Here is a 21,248-nt window from a genome sequence, read left to right on the forward strand (position 1 = left end):
TATTTCTCCATGCTCAGCTGCTGCTGAGCATGATAATAGAGAGCACAGATCCAGGCATTCGCTGTCTGTGGGCTCCCCCATAGATCAGCAGCGCAGTGTGGAAATGGCTTATTTGCATTGCTGTCATTTGGTATTTGCAGCAGGATGCCAGGAGCAGAGAATGGCCACGGTGAAAGGCGTCTGATTTAACCTTCACTCCGCGCACCTTCCTGCATGCATTACCCGTCATGGAGCCCTCCCTACAGCCCTCTGTGCATGCCAGCATGGAAAGGAGACCGAAAGCAGCACTGTGGCCAAGGTCACAGCACCCTGCACTGTCCCCAAGGCACGGAAGGTTCCTGTGACTCTGCTCAAGTCACCATAGCCCAGAGCAGCTCTTCAGCTCCCCCCTGGCACAGAGGACTGAAAGCCTTGCTGTGGAGCGTGGAAGTCAAACGATTGCGTTACCAGAGTTATCATCAGGATGAGAACACACAACCCAACCCAGGCGTCCTCCATCAGCTTCAAGGGCACCCGTGCATCTCATTCAGGGCTCTCATTTGCACTGTTATCACAGTCACGGCCGTGAGACAGGTGAAGCCTTTCCCAGCAAATCCAGCAGAGCAGAGCTCCCCAGGCCCAGAAACACAATGTCACCCATGCAGTGCTTTGTAGGTGTTCCTGGAATGGAATATAGGCAAGCGATGAGGGATTTCAACTATCTGTGAACTAGAGGAGTGACTTACATATTTTAACAAGAAGAAAAAGGAGATCTTGCTCAGAATAAGGCCACTTTTTTTCTTCATTTTTAACTAAATTGCTTTCCTAATCATTATTACTTTTTGCCACACTGAACAACTAGGCAATTCCATCATGTTCCCTTGGACATACCGTGGCAGACAACTTATGCTGTCAGTCATAAATCTTGTCCCTTTCAACTTCCATTACATACGAAGAGCAAATTTATTATGATGCGTGTCATAACACACCAATGCCTTTCCATTATCATATAACTGGATATCCCCAAGCCTGATAATTTGCAGTATAATAGTAATTTTTAAAGAACTATTGGTAATCAATAGCATTCAGCATCCCTGTCAGGATCATTTGCAAAACAAATAACAACACTGATCTCAAACAACTTTACAGGACGGATATTTAATCCCCATGCACTGCATTATATGATGGATAAGCAAGGAACCCTAGACTATGTATCATGTATTTTCTTGGATTAAATATCACTTCCATCAACATTGCTACCCACTGGACAAAGCAGCCTGTGTTTCAGCTGAGTAACACCGAGGTGTTGCCTTACAAAGTCACTGTGCCCAGGGCTGAGCCCGGCTGCCTGTGGGTTGGATTCACTGCACACAGTTTGCTGTGACCCCAACCTGCCCCCGGTCCCAGCACCACCTGCACACCAAAACCAGATCATGGGCAGGAGGAGGTGCTGTTTTTAGCCCCTTGTCAATACACCTCTGGTTTAAATGAGTTACTACCTATAACTCCACAGAAGTGCTAAGAAGCATCATTTAATAAGAGGCTCAGCCATCTGCCTCATTAGCTAACGGACAGACCTTCAGGACGATAAACAGAGGCTCATTTCACTTACTGCCTTTCGTTCTCCTCCAGCATGTACCGCCCGAGGCTGTAATTGGGAAGGTAACTTTGTCCTGACTGCAGTCAATGCATCCCAGGTCCCTCGGCAGCGGGTGTTACCATAGCATCCCACCTTTAGGGGAGTTTTTACATAGGAGAGGGAAACAGCCATCCCATGCTGACCCACTGCAGCTGCTGGCCTGCCGCAGCCCAGCCAGCCAGCCCAAGGCTTCCTCATTCACATCTCTGGAGCCAAATTAGTGGAATCATAGAATCATTAAAGTTGGAAAAGACCTCTAAGATCATACCAACCCATCACCACTGTGCCCACTAAACCGAGTCCCTTAGAGTCAAGAGAGCCACAGAGCGTGTGCTCCAGCAGCAGCTCCAGCCAGGGAGCCTAAGCCACCTGTTGGTGTGGCCAACAGCAGACCAGCATCTGGAATGCATCCTAAAGAGGGCTTTCCAAGGCATGTAATGAATATTTAAGTTTTCTACACAGGTTTCTGCCCCCAGGAGCCATTCAGCACATCTGTATCTCACTCCTGGCAGCTAGAGGCACCTTTAGCAACAGCTTCAGCTCCCACTGATGTAGAAAAATTAATGCACTTTCCTGCCTGCATGAGCACGGGTCTGGCACTCACAGCTTTCTTCCCACCGAGCGATAAGCCCTGAATTGCTCATCACTACAAACCCTGTGCTTTGGTGGAAACAGACCAAATCAGGATAAAAAACATCCCTGGACCTTAACTAAGCACTTTAACCACCGGAGACTGCAGAATCCTATTTAGGGATGTCAGAAAACCCTTTCTGTAGAGGGAGCATCTACTTCAACCTGGCCATAGGAAGTAAGGAAATTAAATATTTCAGAAGGAAGAAACCCACGCAGAACTGCCTGGGTTGGCTCCTTTTTAGAGACAACAATATTTTAGAAATGAGATTAATCAGAGGTGAGGACACACCAGCATGCCATCACATAGTGTTGCACCTTGGCCAGCACCAAACCAGCCATGGCCTAGTTGACGGACAACCTTCAGAGCACCCAGAAAGGCCATCCCAACCTCACTGGTTGGGGAATTAATTTATTTCTCTGGCAAGTTCCAGGCGTACCAGCTGTTGCATGCTTTTGATGGAGAAAGGTCTCATTCCACCTCCTCAAAGCAAGGAGCATCACTGAAGATATGACTGGATCACGGGTGTCCTCCACGTCCCATGGGTGAGCACTTCTCCACTCGGGTCACCTCAACATCCCCCTGGAGGCCATGGCACAAGGTGGGGAGGGGGAGAAGATCTCAGTCGGATGCGGAAGCCTAAAGATGGAAAAAGCTTACAGCTGTGTACGCATCCATATGCATAAGAGAACAGGCCCTGCTCCAGCACACGCTTGCGTCAATCTGCCGTCACCAAGATTCAGGAGAACGTTTAAAATTAAGCCCAAATTTCCTTGCACTGCAAAACTGGGGACAAAGAAGGGAATTGGGTTTTGCAGTTGGAGCAGAAGCAGGTGTCAGAGCGCACAGTCCCGGCAGCCGTGTTCCCAATAATGTCTCTTCACCTTCAGGTTTCCCAACGAGGCACGGTTCCCCCAGCTGCCATAAGGGGCTCTCTGGTGGCCACAAAGGACGTGACCAGTTCTGAAGGCTGTTTTCCCACCTGGGTTCCGGGGCTGAAGTGGATCCCTGAGGAGCTGCTCAGAGCCAAACTCACAGAACCAAGTCAAGATTGGGACCGACAGCCAAGATTTGGCCTGCTGAAAACACAGGCAACGAAACTTCAAAATGAATGGGGAGAAAAGCAAGATCGATATGTAAAATACTTATTTTACAAATAAGCAAATTAAAATGAGAAGTGTAGTACTCTGCCCACTGCCACAAATCAGAGTTTAATTACGAAAGAAGTGTCCTAAGGGCTATGCAACACAATATTGCATTATGGCTGATCTCTTATTAAGATAGAGATCAGACAAGAGGAAAAAAAAAAATCAGAATAGGAAGCAGTAATTCTTCATAGGAAGAAGGAAAGCCAGGCAGAAAATGTAGCTGTTAGTTTGTTTTTCCCTTCAAGTCAATGCATAATTCAGAGAACTAAGAACTAGTCCACAATTGAAAAGGATTTTAATATAGAAGACAACAGCTTTTCTGCAAACCCATTCCTGATGCTCAGGATCAGCAAACAGACCCACACAGTAGTAACAAATTCTGAACCGATCTGGTGGTGACGTTCACTCTGTGTGCATTTCTCAGGAAGCTGCAAGGACTGCGTGCACAGATTTATTTCTCCTCTTTTCCTTAAATTCGAAGCTGTTGCACGAACTCCACTGGCCGAATTCTGCTCCTTTGTGAATTGGAACAGCCGTTGAAACGCGACGATTTATTGGAGTTTTGCTTTTACTCCGCTGTGGGAGGTGCTCTCCAGAAGCGATCGCATTGCTCCTTGTGCCCACACCTCAGGGTTCCCCTACACAATGTAAAAGGGGGACAGCAGACATCCAAGTGGGCACATTTGCTCCGGGAAAGTCTTGAAGTGGGGATGGGCCGAGCTGGCAGGACAGAACACAGCTCCTGTATGCGGGGAGCAGAGCAGCACAGGCTCCATCCACGCCACACAAACACAGCTAGGGCACAGCAGCATGGCCCATCCATGCCCACCTCTTTGCACAGCCCGGTATTTTCCTAGCACAGACCAGGTGCCACAGCCTTCAGAGACAGAAACCCAGACAGATAAGAGTTCAACAGCACCATAAAACACAGGAGACTGGTCTGAACTCTTGCACCTGAAGCAGAAGAGGCACTTCCAGAGGCCAGACGGCAGCTCTCCATCCCCTCAGGCCGCACACGGTGCTCACAACTCACTGCTCAGCACTGCTTTCCCAGGGGAAGGCAGCTGGAAGCGACACGACTGCAGTCACTCCTGCATCCCCAGGAGTCAGTCAGCTCAACACCAGCACTACATTTGCTATCCCTCAGGTCCTGAGATGCCCCATCCCTCCCCCTTTCTACACTTGCCTGCAGCTTTTGCTCCTCCAGTGACCTGAGCAGGGGCAGGACAAGCATAGTAATGGCTATGCTACTCTTTCTAAACCATATCAAGGGGCAGGGGGCTGGGTAGTGCAGCACCTGGTGTTCCTATGCCCCAAACTCCTCAGCATGACTCTGAGCGGAGAGATGGAGAAAAACTGCACCTGGGGCAGCACTGAAGTTGAGACATTTATCCTTTGACAAAGCTCGGCTGCAGTGACTTTGTTTTGATGATATGGGATGATTAATGCTTACAGCTGATGTCTTTTTTTCTTTTTTTTTAATAAATCTTGGGGCTGCAGGGTGACATTTGCTCAGTGCGCTGTTCTTGGAAAGCTGTGCTCATCTCAGCACAGAGAAGAGATGCACCCGGCGGTCAGCAAGCGGGCTGCTACAAGCCGCAGGTGTCAGGAGAGATGCTTTGAGCAGCACGGGGATGCTTACAGCAGCTCTGCCTGGTAAAGACTGGATGGGGAGAGCATGGCACATTAAACAGCCGATGCTGCAAGGAACGGTGAGAGCTCATCTCATCCAGCGGCAGGAGATGAGATTGTCACTTACAAACACCACAGCCAAGCGCAGGCTGCTGGGTTTTGCCACAAACACGCTGGAAGATTGAGCTCACAGCAGAGATGGGATCCCCAGCTGAGTCTCCGCGGGGCTGAGATCAGCCACAGAGCGCTTGCAGCTGCTCCAACACCAAAAAGCATCCAGAAATCAGATCAATCAATCAGGGAAACAAGACACAGGCAGATGTCTTAATCATAGCGTTCACTAATGTGAGAAGCTTGGAAGCCCTAATCCTCACCCCCATCTGTAACAGGAGGACTAGAACCGTCTCCCTCACCTGGCTGCTGCAAGCTTTCCCTAATCAATCAGCTCATTAATTCATGCAAAGCATTAGGCAGACAGCTTTATACAACGCTCATCTTAACGAGACAATATTTCTCCTTAATTCTCCACCTGTCCACTCCCACCCCAGGGGCACAGAGTGGTCAGTGGGGTCTCCCCCAGCCCCAAACAGCCCCCACGGTCACACAGGATTCCTTGGCCGGAGACACCCCTTCTCAGGGCTTCCTTCAGATTTGATTTTCATCTTGTCATATTTAAGAGCTGTCTCAGGAACGTAATGATTTTAAATTCACTCACCGCCGCAGTCCATCAATTGAGCGGCGGCTGCGAGCCTCACGAGCGGGCGGTGATGAATGGGGCTTTCGAGATGGCACCGCTCGCCTCCGAGTGAGGAGAGCGTGGGCAGAGGGTGGGGAAGGGAAGCAAAGGATTTTTTAACAGGAAGAAACAGGGAAGGGGGACGAAAAAGCCCAACCTGTGCACTGCCAGCTTAGGACAAGCGTTCCTCTGCTGTTGGGAAGTGTGGTGTGGGGAGAGCAGGCTGGTGTTGGCCTTCCTGATCTGCTAGGAGGAAAAAGCACTCTTCCATGCAAGAAGTAATCCCCCTGCTTGGAGCATCCCTACGTTACATCCCAGGGCCAGATCCTGCCCCACACGCTGCTCAGCTTTGCACCTGGGTCCCTTTTTCTGCCTCTTCCTCCAATGATGGGGCCGGGTCAGCGCCGTGCAGCTTGTGAGCACAGAACTATTCATAGCAGAGAGCAGAACCAGAGAGGCTGCGGCTCGTGGTGTGAGCATGCAGCTGTGCTACCCGGCTCAAAGCAGAGGGGAAAGAATCAACTGAAATCCACAAAACAAGCAAAAATAAAAATAAGAGGCAGCAAAAGCAAATTGATGATGTTGCTCCAATTCGAGCAAACACTAATTAAGAATGCGTAATTGAATTAATGCATTATTTAGAAGCCCCGGCAAATCCTGAGCAGGGTTATAAACACGTTGTGGGACTCTTTTGACATCACATATGTCTCACGCCTCACTCCTTGCCATTTGTTTTCACATCACCAGAATCTCCAGATTTCTGTCCTCGTCTCTCGCCGCCGTTTGGTGTTTATCCCGTATCGCTGTCACCTCTCCTCGGCCCTACACACCCATGAGCTCTGCATGGGGCAGCGATGGTTGTGCGATAAGTCAGAGCCATTTAATGGATGAGTTCAGCCCTCCAGCTTCCCCTCCAGTGGTCGACAACCACTGCAAACAGGGAAACAGCACCCAGGGAGAGGGAAACCCCTGCTCCATAGGCTGCGCAGACATCCGTGCCCACTGCAGATGCTGGGATGCAGCCTCGTGGAGCTGTCCCAGCCATGAGTGCAGCAGGCATTTAGCAAGAGGCACTGCATGCGTCACCCTCCCCCCTGAGCCCTCACAGCTCACTAGCCCTGGGAACTACAGACCAATATATCCAAAGGAAAGAAATGGCTTAAGACGTTTGCAAGGAAGGAATGTGAAAACACGGTGGGCATAGCTGAGTTCGCACACGTCACACCAAGGAAGGGAGAAGCAGCAGCATTGAAGTGCCTCACAGTTGGGTATGAGCGTATAGTGGAGCAAAACGCCTGCTGTTTGTAAAGCACATGGGAAGACTTCTCCCTTAGAGATACCATACGAAGTGTAAAATGTTATTATCTCTGCCTGTCCATTGCACAAAGATATACACGGAAACTAGTTGCCAAATCTGCCTGCAGTTTAACTCCATTAAATCCAATGAATGGGCTTGGCCCACAAAAACTCTGCACTCACTGTAATAAAGTTAAAAGCTGATCGCCGCTGATACAGGAAAACACATACATTTCCATACACTTATTCCTGCTGATTTAAAAATATGAGCAAGCTTCAGAGAAAGCCCTTGCCCAGCTCCTGAAGAAATGCTGTAATGAGGGAGGAAAATATATATATATATCTATTGGAGATTTCCTCTCCAGTCTGTTTGGTTTAGATGCACGCAGCTTACTGCTGTCGGAACTTCACCAACTCCATTCCCACCTCCCAGCCCTTTCCTGTGTCCCTGCAGCTCCCTGCCATGGACTCACCCTGCCACCAAGGGGCCACCTCCTCCAGGCCCCTCTGCCCCGATACATGAGGTAAGAGGACCCTTCCCCCATAAGGCCCCTTTCCCAAATAATTCTTAGTATTTATTCCTATTACAAGGATGTCTCCGGGACCCATGGGCCATACATATACGCACTGCTTCAGTAGCCAAGCTGCACCCAGTGCATTATTGCGTATTCTTTCTTAATGCAATCAACACTCTCCTAAAGGTGTACAGGATACGGGGTCTCTGCTTCAGCCCCTTCAGCTGGAGGCCCCCACAGCCCTCCTGCTGCCATAGCTCTGCCTCCTTCCTCACCTGCAGTGTGGGGCCACGCATAGCCCCACAAGCATCCCACAGAGCCCCATCCCGGTCCTCTCCCCTCCACCAGTCTCCTCCACTCTGCCCCATTGCTGCCGTGGTATCACACCCTCTCAACCTCTTCCCAAACAGCTACGATCAGAATACCAAAGAAAATAACACATGATAACAATCAAACTCGCTTTTTCCCCCATGAGCTCACACCAAACACCACTCAGGGACGCACAGCCTTTTACATCCCCCGACCCACAGAGAGCTCAGCCCACCTGCACCCAGCTGCCAGCGTCCTGCCCTCCTGCAGCAGCTCCCTGGGAGTCCCTCTGCTCCTGGTGCCCTTTGCTGAGTAATCCCAGGCTGTCACCTGGGGGAAATGCCAGTTTGCAGCCAAGTGCCGGCAGTTGAGGTCTGCGGGTGCTGCTGGGTTCCTGGGCTTCTCCTGACAGCCCCGCTGCCAAATCCTAAGGGATCGCTGTGTCCAGAGAGACATGGGGCTTTGCTGACACAGAAAATAAGCACTGAGAAATACTCTGAGATTTCCCAATGGGGGATGAGCCTTTGCAAACGGGCAGCAGGCTCTCCCTAGGCACAGTCCCATCTCAGTCCCAGCTGCCCTGATCCAAGCACCACGGCTGGAGCTCAGCTCTGACCGCTCCGAAGCGCCGACCTCATCTTTCTGTTTGCACACACCGTGCGGTCTTATATTTAGCATAGGACAGGAGAACTGAAACAAATAACCCAGAGCTCATAAGAATAATAACCCCTGTACCTTTACCAAGCCAAAAGCCCGACCTTTCACAGACAGGTAAGCCGTCCCAGCAGGAGGATGGATCTGGTGTTTTCTGATCATCAAACAGCAAAGCATTAGCCAGACCGGGAGAACAGGCTCTTATCTAGACCTGATTTCTCTCCCCTCCAGGGGATCCTGTAGGATATTTCAGTTCTCTCTCTTGCTGTATGACTCTTCCCTCCCCCAGTTGCATGAAATCAGCCAAATTCACAATCTAATCTGGCTGGGAGTCAAAGGGGAGAAAAATCAAGTCCTAATGCAGTGACTACTTGGAATGGGGAATTGAAGCCAATCAGAAAGGCATTATTGATCTCCGTTCAGGGCACCTCGGCTAGGAGGGGAAAGCTGTGGGAGCCGCAGAGCCGCCCTCCGGGCCTGCGGTGCTGATGGGGTGGGAGCCCCGAGCCGCTGCAGCATGCGAACGCCTCTGGCATGCATCACCCTGCTGTAACAAACTGTGCAGGTGTGCATGGCGAGCGTTGAAGGGGCAGACGTGTGCAGGAGGCAAAGCTGCAGGGCGTGGAAGCGTGCACGGTGTGAGCGTGTGTGTGCAAAGTTGTTCCGCGGCCATGCGCCTGCACTGTCCCTGCAGCATACAGGGAGAAGGCAGAGGAGAACAGGGCAGGCAGCCGGGGCCGGGCTCGGCTCTGGGTTTCCTTGGGTGAAATCCCGGAGCTTCGGCCCGCGGTACCGCTGGCTCCACGCACCTTACATAACAGAGCAGGGACGTGGTGGGGAGGGGGGACCGAAAGCGAGGAGATCCGCAGAGCAGCCCCTCTAAAGCAAGGAGGTCCGGAGCTGGATGTCCTCGTAGGGAGTGGATGGAGGCGGTCGGTACATCGCTGCGGGGGGTGCACGGCCCGGCTCGGAGCAGCCCCCCGGCTCCCCCCGGTACGGTGCGGGACAGCTGCGGCCGCCGGCAGGTCTCCGCAGGAAGCTGCGGCCGTCCCGAGTCCGGAGGGGGCTGCTCCGGGGAAGGGGCTCAGCCGAGGACCCCTTTCCCCCCCCCCCCCCCCCGGAGCCTCAGGACGCGGGGCGATAGCGCTGGGATGTTTGAAGAATCCCACGTTTTGGAGGGAAACAAGAAAGAAAACACGCCATCAAGCCCCAAAACCCCCCTGGGGTCCCGGTGGCTCCTGCCCCCCCTCGGACTGAGACCCCCAACCTGCCAGGCACCACAGAGTCGCGCGGCTGCCGGCACCTCCTTACCTGCCGGCATCGCGTCTGCTGCTACCCCGCTCCGGTTCTTCCTCTCCTCCTGCCTCCTCCTCCTCCTCCTCTCTCCCTCTCCCTGCTGCTTGGGGCTCTTTATGGAGATTCATTCATTCATGCCTTCCCATCGGTCCCTCAGCGTTTCCCTGCCTCCCGGAGGCAGAGCGTGTGACGCCTCGCCCCTTTCCAGCCACTTTCTGCTGTCACAGAGCGGCGCTGCCCCATCCCCGGGGGGCGGCCGGGCCGGGACACGCGTGGGCAGCCCGGGACGTGGGAGCATCCCCCAGTGCAGGGTGGAGATGAGGGGCTGTGGGCACGGCACCGACCCGCTTTGGGGGACACGAGCTTTCTCCGGCGCCTATCACCGCGGCGTCGGGGCGCCCGCGGGGCTTTCCACGCTGCCCGACCCACGCCACGCCGCTGTCCGTCGCCGCGGAGGAGGAGTGGGAGCGGGTGGGCTGCACAGTCGGGACCCCCTCGTCTTCTCCGCGTCACCCTTCTCTCCCCAGCCCGTTCGGCACCGCACTCTGCATCCCCGTTACATCTGTACCCGCCGCACACCGATCCACGCGGAGCACGAAGAGCTGACTCAAGCCCGGAGCGAAGCGGCTGAACCGGGCGCGGGAGAGATTGGGGGGAGGGAGAGCACTGCTCCCCCGGGGTCACCCCTCTGCCCTGCGGGGTACACCGTGCAAAGCTTCCCCCTCCCCATCGCTCCTCTCCCATTGCGCTTCAGAGGGGTTGAGGACCCGTTCCCGTCCTTCCTTCCCCCCCCCCTCCAGCATCCTGCTGCCCGCTGCCCCCCGCTGCCTGCGTACAACGGCTGGGGAGGTGCCGGGGTTGATTTAGGTGCTAAACTTCAGGCGAATCGCCTCCTCTCTGCACACGCGCTGGCTTTATTTTCAGCCAGGCAAGAAGGACGGATCTGCTTTTATTTCTTTTTTCCCCCTGAAGACATCACGGGAAATGCGAAGGCAGCACGGGGGTCTGGGCGCTGCCGGAGCGACAAGCCATTAATTTGGGGTGAAACCGCCCCAAACGCTCCGCGAAGGGCCCCGCCCGCTCCCCTCTGAGCAGTGCCCGTTTCCACAGGCGGTGCCATCCCCCTTTTGGAAACGCTGCCATCCATTTCTATTAACGATCGCTGTATTCACCACTGCAAACTTCTAAATATTTAATACCGTGCGAAGCGGCAGCGGCACGCACGGAGCTGGCGGCAGGAGGCTGAGCGGCGTGCGGGGCTACCCTGCCCCGGGGGTGCCTGTTGATATCGGCCCCCCCCTCCGCTGGGCTTTCCCAGGGGTTGCAAATCGCAGTGTGATGTGGGCAGCGCCGCGGCCTGGCCCCCCCCCCCGTGTGCACAGATGGGGCTGAGAGGAGAAGGTTTTTTTTCTAGCTGGCGGAGCAGAGAGGGGCGGCCCCGACGGGTGGGTGCGTTCCCAGCTCTGCATTGCCTTCCCCCGCCCCTCAGAGCCCGCACGGGGCTGGGGGCACCCACCACAGCATCGCATCCCCGGCCCCAAGGACTCAGGTAGGGGCCTGGGGGGGATGGGAACAAGTCCCATGGAGATCCCCCGCCACGCCGCCCCGCTCCAGGTCGTTATCTGGTCTTCATTAAAATGCAATCAAGAAAATTCTTTGGCAACTCCAGCTGCTGTTCAGCGCGGCTCTGCCGACTGGCGAGTGCCCCCGTCCTTTGGGCTTCGCCTGAATTTGGAAACTGAGACGGAACTTTACAGCAACATCTGTCATTATAATTAAAACTGCTACACATCCACCGGGCGGGAGCACGTTCCCGATCCCCCATCTTTTCCTTTTTTTTTTGTCTCAAACGAGAGACATCGACTCAAACTCACACCCGCTCCCCGAGCCGCACCGCGATGGGGGCCGGGCGGTGCCGCGGGGCCGCGAGGATGCACGCGGTCCCCCCATCCAATCACCACCGCCCCCCTCTACTAATTTTCTTTAATTAAATCTCGATGTGCGGCGCTTTTGTGGAGGACGGAAATAGCCGCCGAAGGAAAGAGCATGTGGGGAGGCAGATCAGAACTGCCGGCGTGGGAACGTAGAAGCGCTCGGCGGGGCTACGGGGGGATGCAGAGCCGGCAGCGGCCCTCCCGGAGCCCCCACCCCACTCACCCCTGGGGATGGGGTCACCCTGGGGGGTTCGGCTTCCCGCAGGTACCGCTTGCAGCAGGGACTCCCCGGGCCGCCCCCACAGCGCTGGGGTGACCCCAAGGCGGGGTACCCTTACGAGGGGGGGGGGAGAAGGGCGCGCGGCGGGGCTCCCCAGCGCGCTCCGGGCCCGATCTCTCCCCGCTACGCGGGGGCACAGAGGATTAAGAGAGGCTCCAGCCAAACCCGGGGACCTCCCGATCGCGGCGGGGAGGGCTCTCCGCTCCCAACCCCGAAGCATCCCTCGCCCGAGTCCCAGCCTCGGCTCACAGCGGCGAAAAGTTTGGCGACATGGAGCGGCCACCGGGGGCTCCGCGGGCACCCGCGGCTCTGAGGGCGCCTGGGCGGGGCAGGGGCGGGGGGCTCGGCCCGAACAGGGACCGGGGGGGGTCAGGGGGTGACGGTTGAGGGGGTACCTACCTGCTCCGGCGGCGGTCGGCGACGCGCACGTCCCCGAGGTGCGGTGAGGGGCGGAGGGCGCACCCGCGGCTGCGGCTCCCCGCGCCCCTCCAGGCGGGCGGGCCGGGAGCGGGAGGCGGGCAGGGAAACGCAGCCGGAGCCGAGCAAATCCCAGCGCTGGAGTCGGCCTCCGAGAAGAGCAGGGCTGCAGCTCCTCACTGCGTCAGGCGGAGAGCCCTGCCCGTGCAGGCGGCGCCGGGCAGCTCTGCCAGGCCCGGGGGTCTCCCAGCGGCTCGGCGCGGCTCGGTTCGGCTCGGCTCGGGACCCAGGCGAGGAGCGCGACGCGGAGCGGTTCGGTTCGGCCTAGCACGATCCGGTCCGGGTTGGTTCGGTATGCCGCGGCTCGGTGTGGTTCGGTTCGGTTCAGGGTAGCGCACCTGGGCTCGGTGCCGCCGGGCGGTCACCGCATGGAGCGATAAGCGGCTCGGCACGGAGAGCAGGGCTGGCAGCGGGGGGAGCAGAGGGCTGCGTGTGTGTGCGCTGGGCTATCTGCGTGTAGGTGTGACAGTGAGACCTGTGTGTATGTAGGTGTGCGAGCAGCAGCCCGTGCGGCTGTAGCACCGAGTGTGAACACGTCTGTGTGTGCTCGTGAGTGCGTGGCAGCTGTCCCTCGCGCCAATCTGACCATCTGTGGGTCGGAGTGGCTCCAGCTGAGCCTAATCAGGTGGGGGGCAGCAGGGGGTATGCAGGCAGGTGCGGCTGGGGCAGCAACGAGGCTGCAGCAAAACACCTGCTCACAGCTCCTGGTGCACCCCAGGTTCCCCAGGCGCCGGTTGCAGCCAGTGTGCTCCGTGTTCAGCCTTCCCCACTCGGTGCCCTGCCCCAGAGATGGCCATCCTGTACTCACAGGGCCTCTTTTAATGCTTTTTCACAACACGAAACTTCAGTGTGATTGAAGTGTGCCTGCCTCTGGAATAAAAGTGCTTTTCCTTCTCTCCTAGCGCTGTGCTTCATGACATCCCAGAGTGTCTCCAAAACCCAGCAAGTCTTTTGTGCAGCCCTGCAAAGATGTGGCAGTGGAGAAGGAGAAGGTGGGTGCAGGAAAGAAATGTCACTCCTTTCATCTTAATAGCAACAGCAACAAAACGCAGCCAAAAACCTGAAGCATGGAGTAATAGAACAGGGAGACAGCTGGCAAACAGGCCGTGGCCTCTCTCCAAACAGCAGCTGGCAACCTGGCATGGCACACCACTGCATTTGGGCACACACCCTGGGGAAGCACTGACTGAAATGCAGCTGGAAGCCCTGTGTGGTGGAGAGGTTGGGGCAGGAGGAGCACATCAGCTGCTCTGCAGCCCTGACATCGCCTCTGACCTGCTGGGGAGGCTGCAGGGCTTGGTTTCTGTATGAGCTGGTTGCTCTGGGGTTCTTCTCTTTCCCATTTCCCTTCTCCTTTTCCTCTTCCTTGTCCTCATTCCCTTTCCTGCTAACCAACTGGTCTCAATAAAGCACAGGGGACCCTCCATCCGTCAATCATAGGATCATAGAATGTCTTGAGTTGGAAGGTACGTGTAAGGATCATCAAGTCCCTGGAGGAGGGATAACCCATTTCTTGCTTGCCTCATGGGCTCATGCCCTGAAGTCAGAAGATCCTCTTGCAATTGCTTGAAATGAATAAATGCATGGGCAGGTTGCAGGCAGTAGGATGAAATAGGCAGGAGGACACTGTGGATTCTGGCACCTTTCTGGGAGGATGGAGGTAAGAGGTCCCATCCCTTCTCTGCCTTCGCTGAATGCTCTTGAGGATCAGTGAGCTGTTCCATCTCCCTTTCTGGTTGTTGGAGAGAGAAGCACCTGCAAGGGACAAGGATGCCACCAACACTGTGCTCCATTTCAGGTCCTCCTCAACCGTGGAGCTCAGCAGAGAGGGATGATTTGCTAAAGGCTCTTTGCATCCCCTAGCATACAGCTCAGCTACCCAGGGCTGATTTGGCTGCCCTAAATCACTAGGCTCACCTGTGGATCAGGGGCAGGCTTTAAGGCAGCACCATCCGTATGGGCAGTCAGGCCAAACAGAGGTGGAACAACGGTGGGCAATCAAACAACTTCATGAACCAAGATAAGCAAATAAAAGAAGTAAGTATAGGTACTTCTAAACAGGTCATTCCAATTTGTCTGGGAGGAAGTGATGCCACCCCAGCCTCTAGCCCTGTATTTAGTAAAAATCCAAACCAGACATTGATAATGTTATTAAAGGCAGGAAGGAGTAAAAGATGTAGCCTTGCTCAGATGCTGTGATAAAGGTGTCTGGGGTGAGGACAGACGTGCTGGATGTTCCCCTCTACCAGCAGAAGACTGACACAGCAGGTTTGAGAAGCCCTAACCTAGTTCAGCCAGCAGTAAAGGAGGGAGAGGGTGGTTGATAAAGCATTGGCTGCTTCTCCCGGTGACGTGGAGGAGGCATGGGAACAGAGCTCCTCTGCTGCCTTTTGTAGCATCACCTGCAAGGGAAGCGCTGGCCAACAGCAAACTGGGCAGCGCTCCATTTGTCTGTGCAGAATAGGAGGGATTCAGTTAGAGAAGGACATCAGTGCTTCTGAACGGTGTGACCTTGGCCAAGCGACCTCCCTCACAAACCACAAATACCCAAAGTCTCCCTGTGAGCCCCATCACAGCACGGACCCACTGTGAGAGCCAAACTCCGTGTTCCCATCCAAAATGGGTCATGAGTGAGAGAGAAGCTCCCCGTGGGAAGGCTGGCGCCCCTTTCCCACCGTGTCCCTGCAGCAGTTGGCATCCCCAGCCCCAGGGGTGAGCAGAGCTGAATTTCCATCCCGTTGCTGTGCAGAGGAGCTGCCATGCAGTTCTGCAGAGCACCGGTGCGGCTCCGGGTCACTTACCATCCCAGGGAGAATTTTTTCTCAGGCTGAGATGCTTTTTAGCTGTTGTTGTCAAACCCTATCTAAAAATCATCAGACTAATTAGAAAACAAAAAATGACATTTTACGGGCTGTTGGTGCTGTAAGTAGAGGAAGGCCTTATGGTATTTAAGGAACGCTTGGAAAACAACACTGATATTTACATCTGGGAAAGAGTTTCCAGGCTCGGGCAGAAGCTGTATTTCAGAACGTTTTTGTTTAATGTACTCAGCCTTGGTGATGACAAATATTACTTCACATCATTACCCCAATTTTTCAGGGTGTTAATATCTCATCCATTGCAAATTGTAGCTGCTGTAGACTTGGCAGCTTGGATGCGTTTTTATGGATTCCCATTTGTTCTGATTTCCATTTTCATCTTTGAAACTTTGAAAAAGTCAATTTTACATCAGTGAAAAGTACTGACATTGAGGATGGGGTTTCTGGCAGCCCACGGCCCAGGAGAGAGGGCCCTTATCCAGTGATGCTCATTGCCGTTGCCCTGCCCTGCCTGCATCCCCACAGCTCAAAATGGATTCCATGCCTGTGGCTCTGGATTCAGTGCATCAAAGGCTGGTTGTCCTCCCAGGGGATGCATCCCATCGGTGCTGAAAATTGTGATGGTTTCTTTTGGGCTCTCTGGACACCCTGGTGATGTAGTGCTGATTATAGAGCATCTTATACCTGAAGACCTTCAAGCAAGTAAACAGAGAGAATTGTTCACAACCAGTAACTTATTTAAAGTGTTGGATTTTTTCTTTTTCCTCCCTCTCATACATGCATTGTCCATGAAAAGAAGGAGCAATTCTCCAATGCGTGTGTTTGGTGTTACTCACAAATCTCCTAGGTGAACAGCTCTTGGCTTGTAGATACCACTGATGCAGAGAAAAGTTTCTCTCTGCCCTGTTGGTTTATGCAGAGACCCCAGCACAGACATTGTGACTCTCTGCTTTCACACGTGGCTGCTCATTTGGGGGCCTCATTTAGAATGCTAAAGGTGTGTCCAGGCTGAGCCTTTTGTGGGATGGTGATGGATGCAAGCCAGCCCTGGTCTGAAGGGCTTCACAGCAAAAGCATTCCTTTGTTACTGTGCCTCCAGTTCTCCTACACTCCTAGTGACCCTTTGCTCAAGGAGTTTTGCCTTGTCATGCACGAGGGACCTTATTTGTCCCTTAAAAGGCAGAGCTGGTTCAAGCTCATCAGTGGCTTCGGCCAAACCAAGTGATGCTGCTCCGGGCTGTCATTGAGATGAAGCTGCTTGGCTTTGCCAGAGCCATCCCTGAAGACAAACCCTAGCAAGAAAGGTTGACGGGGAGCACACACCTACCCTGGGGACACGTAGATGCAACATGACTTTCTTTTCATTAACAGAGCATCAGACTGCACGCTCCCCAAGAGCTCTGATTCATCCTTCCCCAGCACTAGAACTCTAAAATCAGTCTACAGCCCGGGGACAGGCTTTATCCAGTGCTTTGAAAGAGAGCAGGTAAAGTCGTTACCCTCACTTTGCATAGCAAAAATGATATGCATAAAGCTGCACAGAACAACCCTGCAAAGCTCAAAGGAAACAAATGGGCAACTTGCACCATGAATTTCAATGGGACTTTGTGCCGCCAGGATAATAGCCAGTGAGACAGTGAAATATTACATAGAGAGACACTGGGCAGTAAAAACAAGTTGGACTTGCTAATGCAGTGGAATATCCCATAATATTGCCTGGGGGAACATTGCAGGGCACAGTGTGGGGGGTACGTGGGGCACCTGGAGGGATAACAGCCATTCTGTGGGGTGCGCTCGTGCTTCAGCCGAATCCCAGCCCCAAAAGCCCTTCATTTCTTCCAGCTGAAACCCCCCACGGCTGGCTCCCACCTGCAGCTCGTAGCCCCAGCTGTGCCCTCTCCCGTTGCAGGCAATCAGTCCTCACCCCACCCAGCCTCAGCTGTCCCTAACTACTGACCAAGGAAAATCATCCACAGATGGAGGAGGATTGCATGTATTTGGAGAACTCACCTGAGGTTGGAGCAGAGCGTCCCTGAAATTAAAGGGCTTTAAACAGCATCTTTCCACTTAACTAAATCTATTGTGATAGTTACAGCAAAATAGGCTGAGAGGTGGAGGAAGAAGAAGGGGGAAAGGCAATGTGGGGAGATCTGGCGATGCTCTGATGTGATGCAGAGACATTGGATTGCCACCGAGGTGAGCACATTCACACCCAATTCCCTGAGGCACCCTCAGCTTTTATAGGCTGTTGATGGTGACAGCAGTAAATGCAAGGACCCCTTTGAGTGAGCTCTCCTGTATTAAACAGCTCATAGGTTGTCCCCGTGCAAAATAAGAATGCCTGTCTTTCAAGGCTGTGCAACTCCACAGCAAACACAGCGTGCTAAATCCAGCATGGGAAACCATGCCAGAATCTCCAAGCTGCATTTTCAAGATGTCTACAGAAAACACAGCCCAGGGAACTGGCTGTGGGATGGTCTGATTGCCTGCGGGAGACGAGCCGTGCTAGGGTCACCTGTGTTCCAAACCAAAGGGAGAAGGGGAAAAAGCAGGGGACTGCTTTAGTGTGTGGGTGAAGCAACAAGGCAGGATAGGTTAGGGCACAGCTGTTGGTACTTCAACTCTCTGGCTCCAAAATCTGTAAGCTGGGTGAAGCTTACAAACTGGCAATCCGGCCGTGAATCCAGATATCCACCCTACCAAATTGAGGATTAATGACATCATCTCAGTTCCTCCCTTATTTGAAGGCTGGAAAGAGCGAGAGGCAAACGCGAATAGCGGGGAGGCGGGGAGGCGATGAGTCACTCCGTGCCGTTCCTTCCCCCGTGTCCCCGCAGCAGGGAGCCCCGTCCTGCTGCCCTGGGCTGGCTGAGCACAGCCTGTAGAGAGGAACACGGGACTCAGAGGCTGCGAACTGCAAGAGCATCCCACGGAGAGACACTGCCACACATTGACAACCACCAGCCAAGATAGCCTTATCCCTCCTCTGAGGCTCAACCCCTCCTAGGAAAGGGCAGAGCCTGCTGCCCGTGCTGCTGGCAACACCAATAGACCCCAGGGAAAAGGGTTTTTCTGCTCAGTGAATGAGAGCTGGGAGGATTTCCTCCCAGCCTCCCTTCCAAATCTTGATTTGCCTTGCTGAATTAAAAGCGGTGTGGGCTGAAAATGATGTTAGAGGGAAAAAGGAGACGGAAAAAAATCATGCTGAGCGTATTGTTCTGGATAAATAAGACATAGGCGTGTTGCTGAAGGTAGCTAAACCCATCCCACCAATGGTCGTCTCCTACCAGGAGATGTGACAAAAATAATTACTTGGGCTATACATAATTACTGTGCTGCTTTGAGCAGCAGCCTGCCCTTGGCACAGGTAAGGGAGCTTTTGCCTGATATTGGTTAATGACATTAACCATGAGCCCCTTAACGTCCTGACCTGCTAAACAGATGGGGAAGCAGCGGGCAGAGTCCCAAGGAGTGCTCCTATTGCCATTCCCAATTGTATCAGTACTCAGGGGAGCGGTGCCCCACGCAGGGCTGCTCTGGGGCACTGCTGGGTGCCAGCAGTGGGTTGTGGCCCTCAGTGAGCAGGATGGACAGCACAGAGGTGATGTATGGATGAAAAGAGATAACGGGGATGAAAAGTGGACAAAATCACTTAACAAGCTCAGGCGGAGGGAGCTCCGAGTTCCTCCTGCTTCAGTCCAGCTGCTGTAAAGGGGCCTCTTCCACGGGTCACTTGGGGAATCCTCCTTGGGATAAATGCAATGTTTGTCATTTAATACTCTCGAAGGAGGAAATGAGTATTACAACCAGCTGTCAAGTGCTCTGCAGCTAAAATATCAGCAAAGTATGACAGACGCAAGATGGAAAAAGCCTCTGAGGTTTCCTTTTATTGACTGGGATGTCTCTGTTTTTTTTTTTTAATCTTATTATCTCTCAACCTAAACCCACATGAAGTGTACAACCAGGAAACTGAATAGCATCACTGGCAAAGACCGTCCTCTCCCCAGATAGCTGAGAGTGTCAAATATCTGAGAAGCCCAATGGCTTTGGCACGGTGGCATGGAACCAACCCGAGCGTTCGGTCTCAGCCCACGGAGCCCATTGAGGCAGGGCTGATGGAGACCCAGACCTCCTGCACCTCCTAGAGGTTTATGTGGCAGTAATCAAACGACTGGGTCACGTGGAGCCGGGTCGCAGATTTATCACCGCGTACTTGAAGATCACAGGCTATGGAAATTATTGCTGTGCTGGCTGGAATACATTATGCAAAGCAATGCGTTATCTGGAAGCCTGCACTGCGCGCGCACACTTCGGTGATCTATCTATCGCTTCCCATGCAGATGTTCTGCTGCAAAGATGTTCTAATTAATATATTGAAAATACGTTTCCTGCCTTGTCTGCTCCGGAGATGAGCAGAGAAAACAGCATTGAGTGGGGGGAAAAGCCCCCGCCATGAAAGGAGTGATAAAGAGAAAGGCAGGGACTTCAAGGCAGTTGAAACAAGTGGAGTGTGAACCGTGGCCCAGCTCATGCCCAGGGCAAGCGATGGGGCTGATGCTGGTCCAACTCTCCTGATGGCATCACAGAGCCTTAGCAGCAGCTGCAGCTCCTCAATCCTCCTGCTGCCCCCCTGTCAGGATAGCCCTTCTCTCCCTCCATCTATTCAGAAGTTGGACTTCAGAATCCTTACAGGTCCTTTATCCATGACAATCTCCCATACAGAGCAGCCATAGACCACAACATCTGCTCCATGAGGTGCAGCCCATGAGCTATTCCTCCCTGTGAGGCTGTGGGCATTACAGCGGGCATCATCCATCCCATCTCAAGGAGACAGCTTACACCATCCGCCCCAAGTAGCTGCAGAGACCCACAGAAGGATGGGAGATGAGGTGGGCAAGGCACAGACCCAACAGTGGGACACAGCCAGGCACCTCCATCCTGCCTCATAAGGGCAGTGAGAACCGGAACCCCGCAGTGAACACCATCAGTCACAGAGGGCTCAGGCTTCACACTGGGAGAAACTCAGATCAATCCCCTGGAGAAGAAGAGATGTGAAATTAGCCTTGCCAGGCTGGGGAGTGCTTTTAAATTGCAGCAGAAGTGGTTGAGAGATAGCTCTGCTCTCCACAGGAACTTCTCCCCATCCTTGGGATTTAAGCCTGTTAATAGTGGAGCATGATGATATTATCTATTTGTATTGCACTTTTTATCACAGACGGCTCCCAGGGTGATTTGCTATCATGCCCTCTGAGAGCTGCTGAAACACAGGAGCTGCAGGAAGCAGCAGTGATGCAGCCACCATCTCGGTAATAGCAGAGCAGGAGGAATGGAGCAAAAGCCCTTTGCCAGGTGGGAAATGCTGCACTCCTCAGCTTCCTGCTGCTTCCCAGAGGCTTCGGTGCTGGCATCCATTCTCCAGCTCCCAGCCTGGAACGGGGCAGGTGAATGGGGCACAGAGCTCTGGTGGGAAGAAGGGGCTCTGCCGTTTGAGCAGCAACTGATGGAAGAGTTCATGCTCTTGCAGGCTTGAAGCTCAACCCCCACGTAACCCCTCCAGAGACCCTGGGTCTGCAGAACGAGTCCAGGCCACCCCAGGGAGCATCCCATGAGTTGCCAGGCAGCGTGGGGCCGGGAGGAGTGCAGCTGGTGTGTGTGTGGCTGTCCTTGCCAGGAGGACCAGCACCGACAGTGACAGCATCTGCAAGCACCACCTGGGCACCAAGCTGGGGCTGCACTGAGCATCACCTAGCGATGCACGCAGGCAGGACGAGCATTTGTGAGCTCTCCTTCCAGCCAGGATGGACGATGGGCAGAACCATCCCCTTTCCCTAAGAGCTGACGCCTCACCCGATTTACTCACCTGGAGCACGTGCTCAGACCTCCAGGAGCTGTGTGGGAGGAGA

At 53.9% G+C, this 21,248-nt stretch overlaps 1 protein-coding gene and 1 long non-coding RNA gene across 3 annotated transcripts in view; one reads left to right on the forward strand and one right to left on the reverse strand.

The window, feature by feature from the left end:
• The window catches only part of ELFN1 (extracellular leucine rich repeat and fibronectin type III domain containing 1), an 85,438-nt gene extending 72,878 nt beyond the window's left edge, over positions 1-12,560 (reverse strand). Inside the window, exon 1 of one of the 2 annotated variants that reach the window (XM_052680318.1) lies at positions 9,851-9,963. The gene's annotated coding sequence lies outside the window, so the exon portion shown is untranslated. Of the gene's footprint in view, positions 1-9,850; positions 9,964-12,448 lie in introns of those variants that run through there. The other variant, XM_052680317.1, reaches the window with a different exon arrangement.
• Positions 12,561-12,610: 50 nt separating this feature from the next.
• On the forward strand, positions 12,611-19,861 carry LOC128079302 (uncharacterized). The gene is made up of 3 exons (XR_008206068.1): positions 12,611-12,818; positions 13,429-13,518; positions 19,300-19,861. It is a non-coding gene; the product is annotated as an uncharacterized LOC128079302 (long non-coding RNA).
• Positions 19,862-21,248: the final 1,387 nt, after the last annotated feature.

This window comes from Tympanuchus pallidicinctus, unplaced genomic scaffold (genome assembly GCF_026119805.1).
Source record: "Tympanuchus pallidicinctus isolate F22 unplaced genomic scaffold, pur_lepc_1.0 scaffold18, whole genome shotgun sequence".
Taxonomy (NCBI): domain Eukaryota; kingdom Metazoa; phylum Chordata; class Aves; order Galliformes; family Phasianidae; genus Tympanuchus; species Tympanuchus pallidicinctus.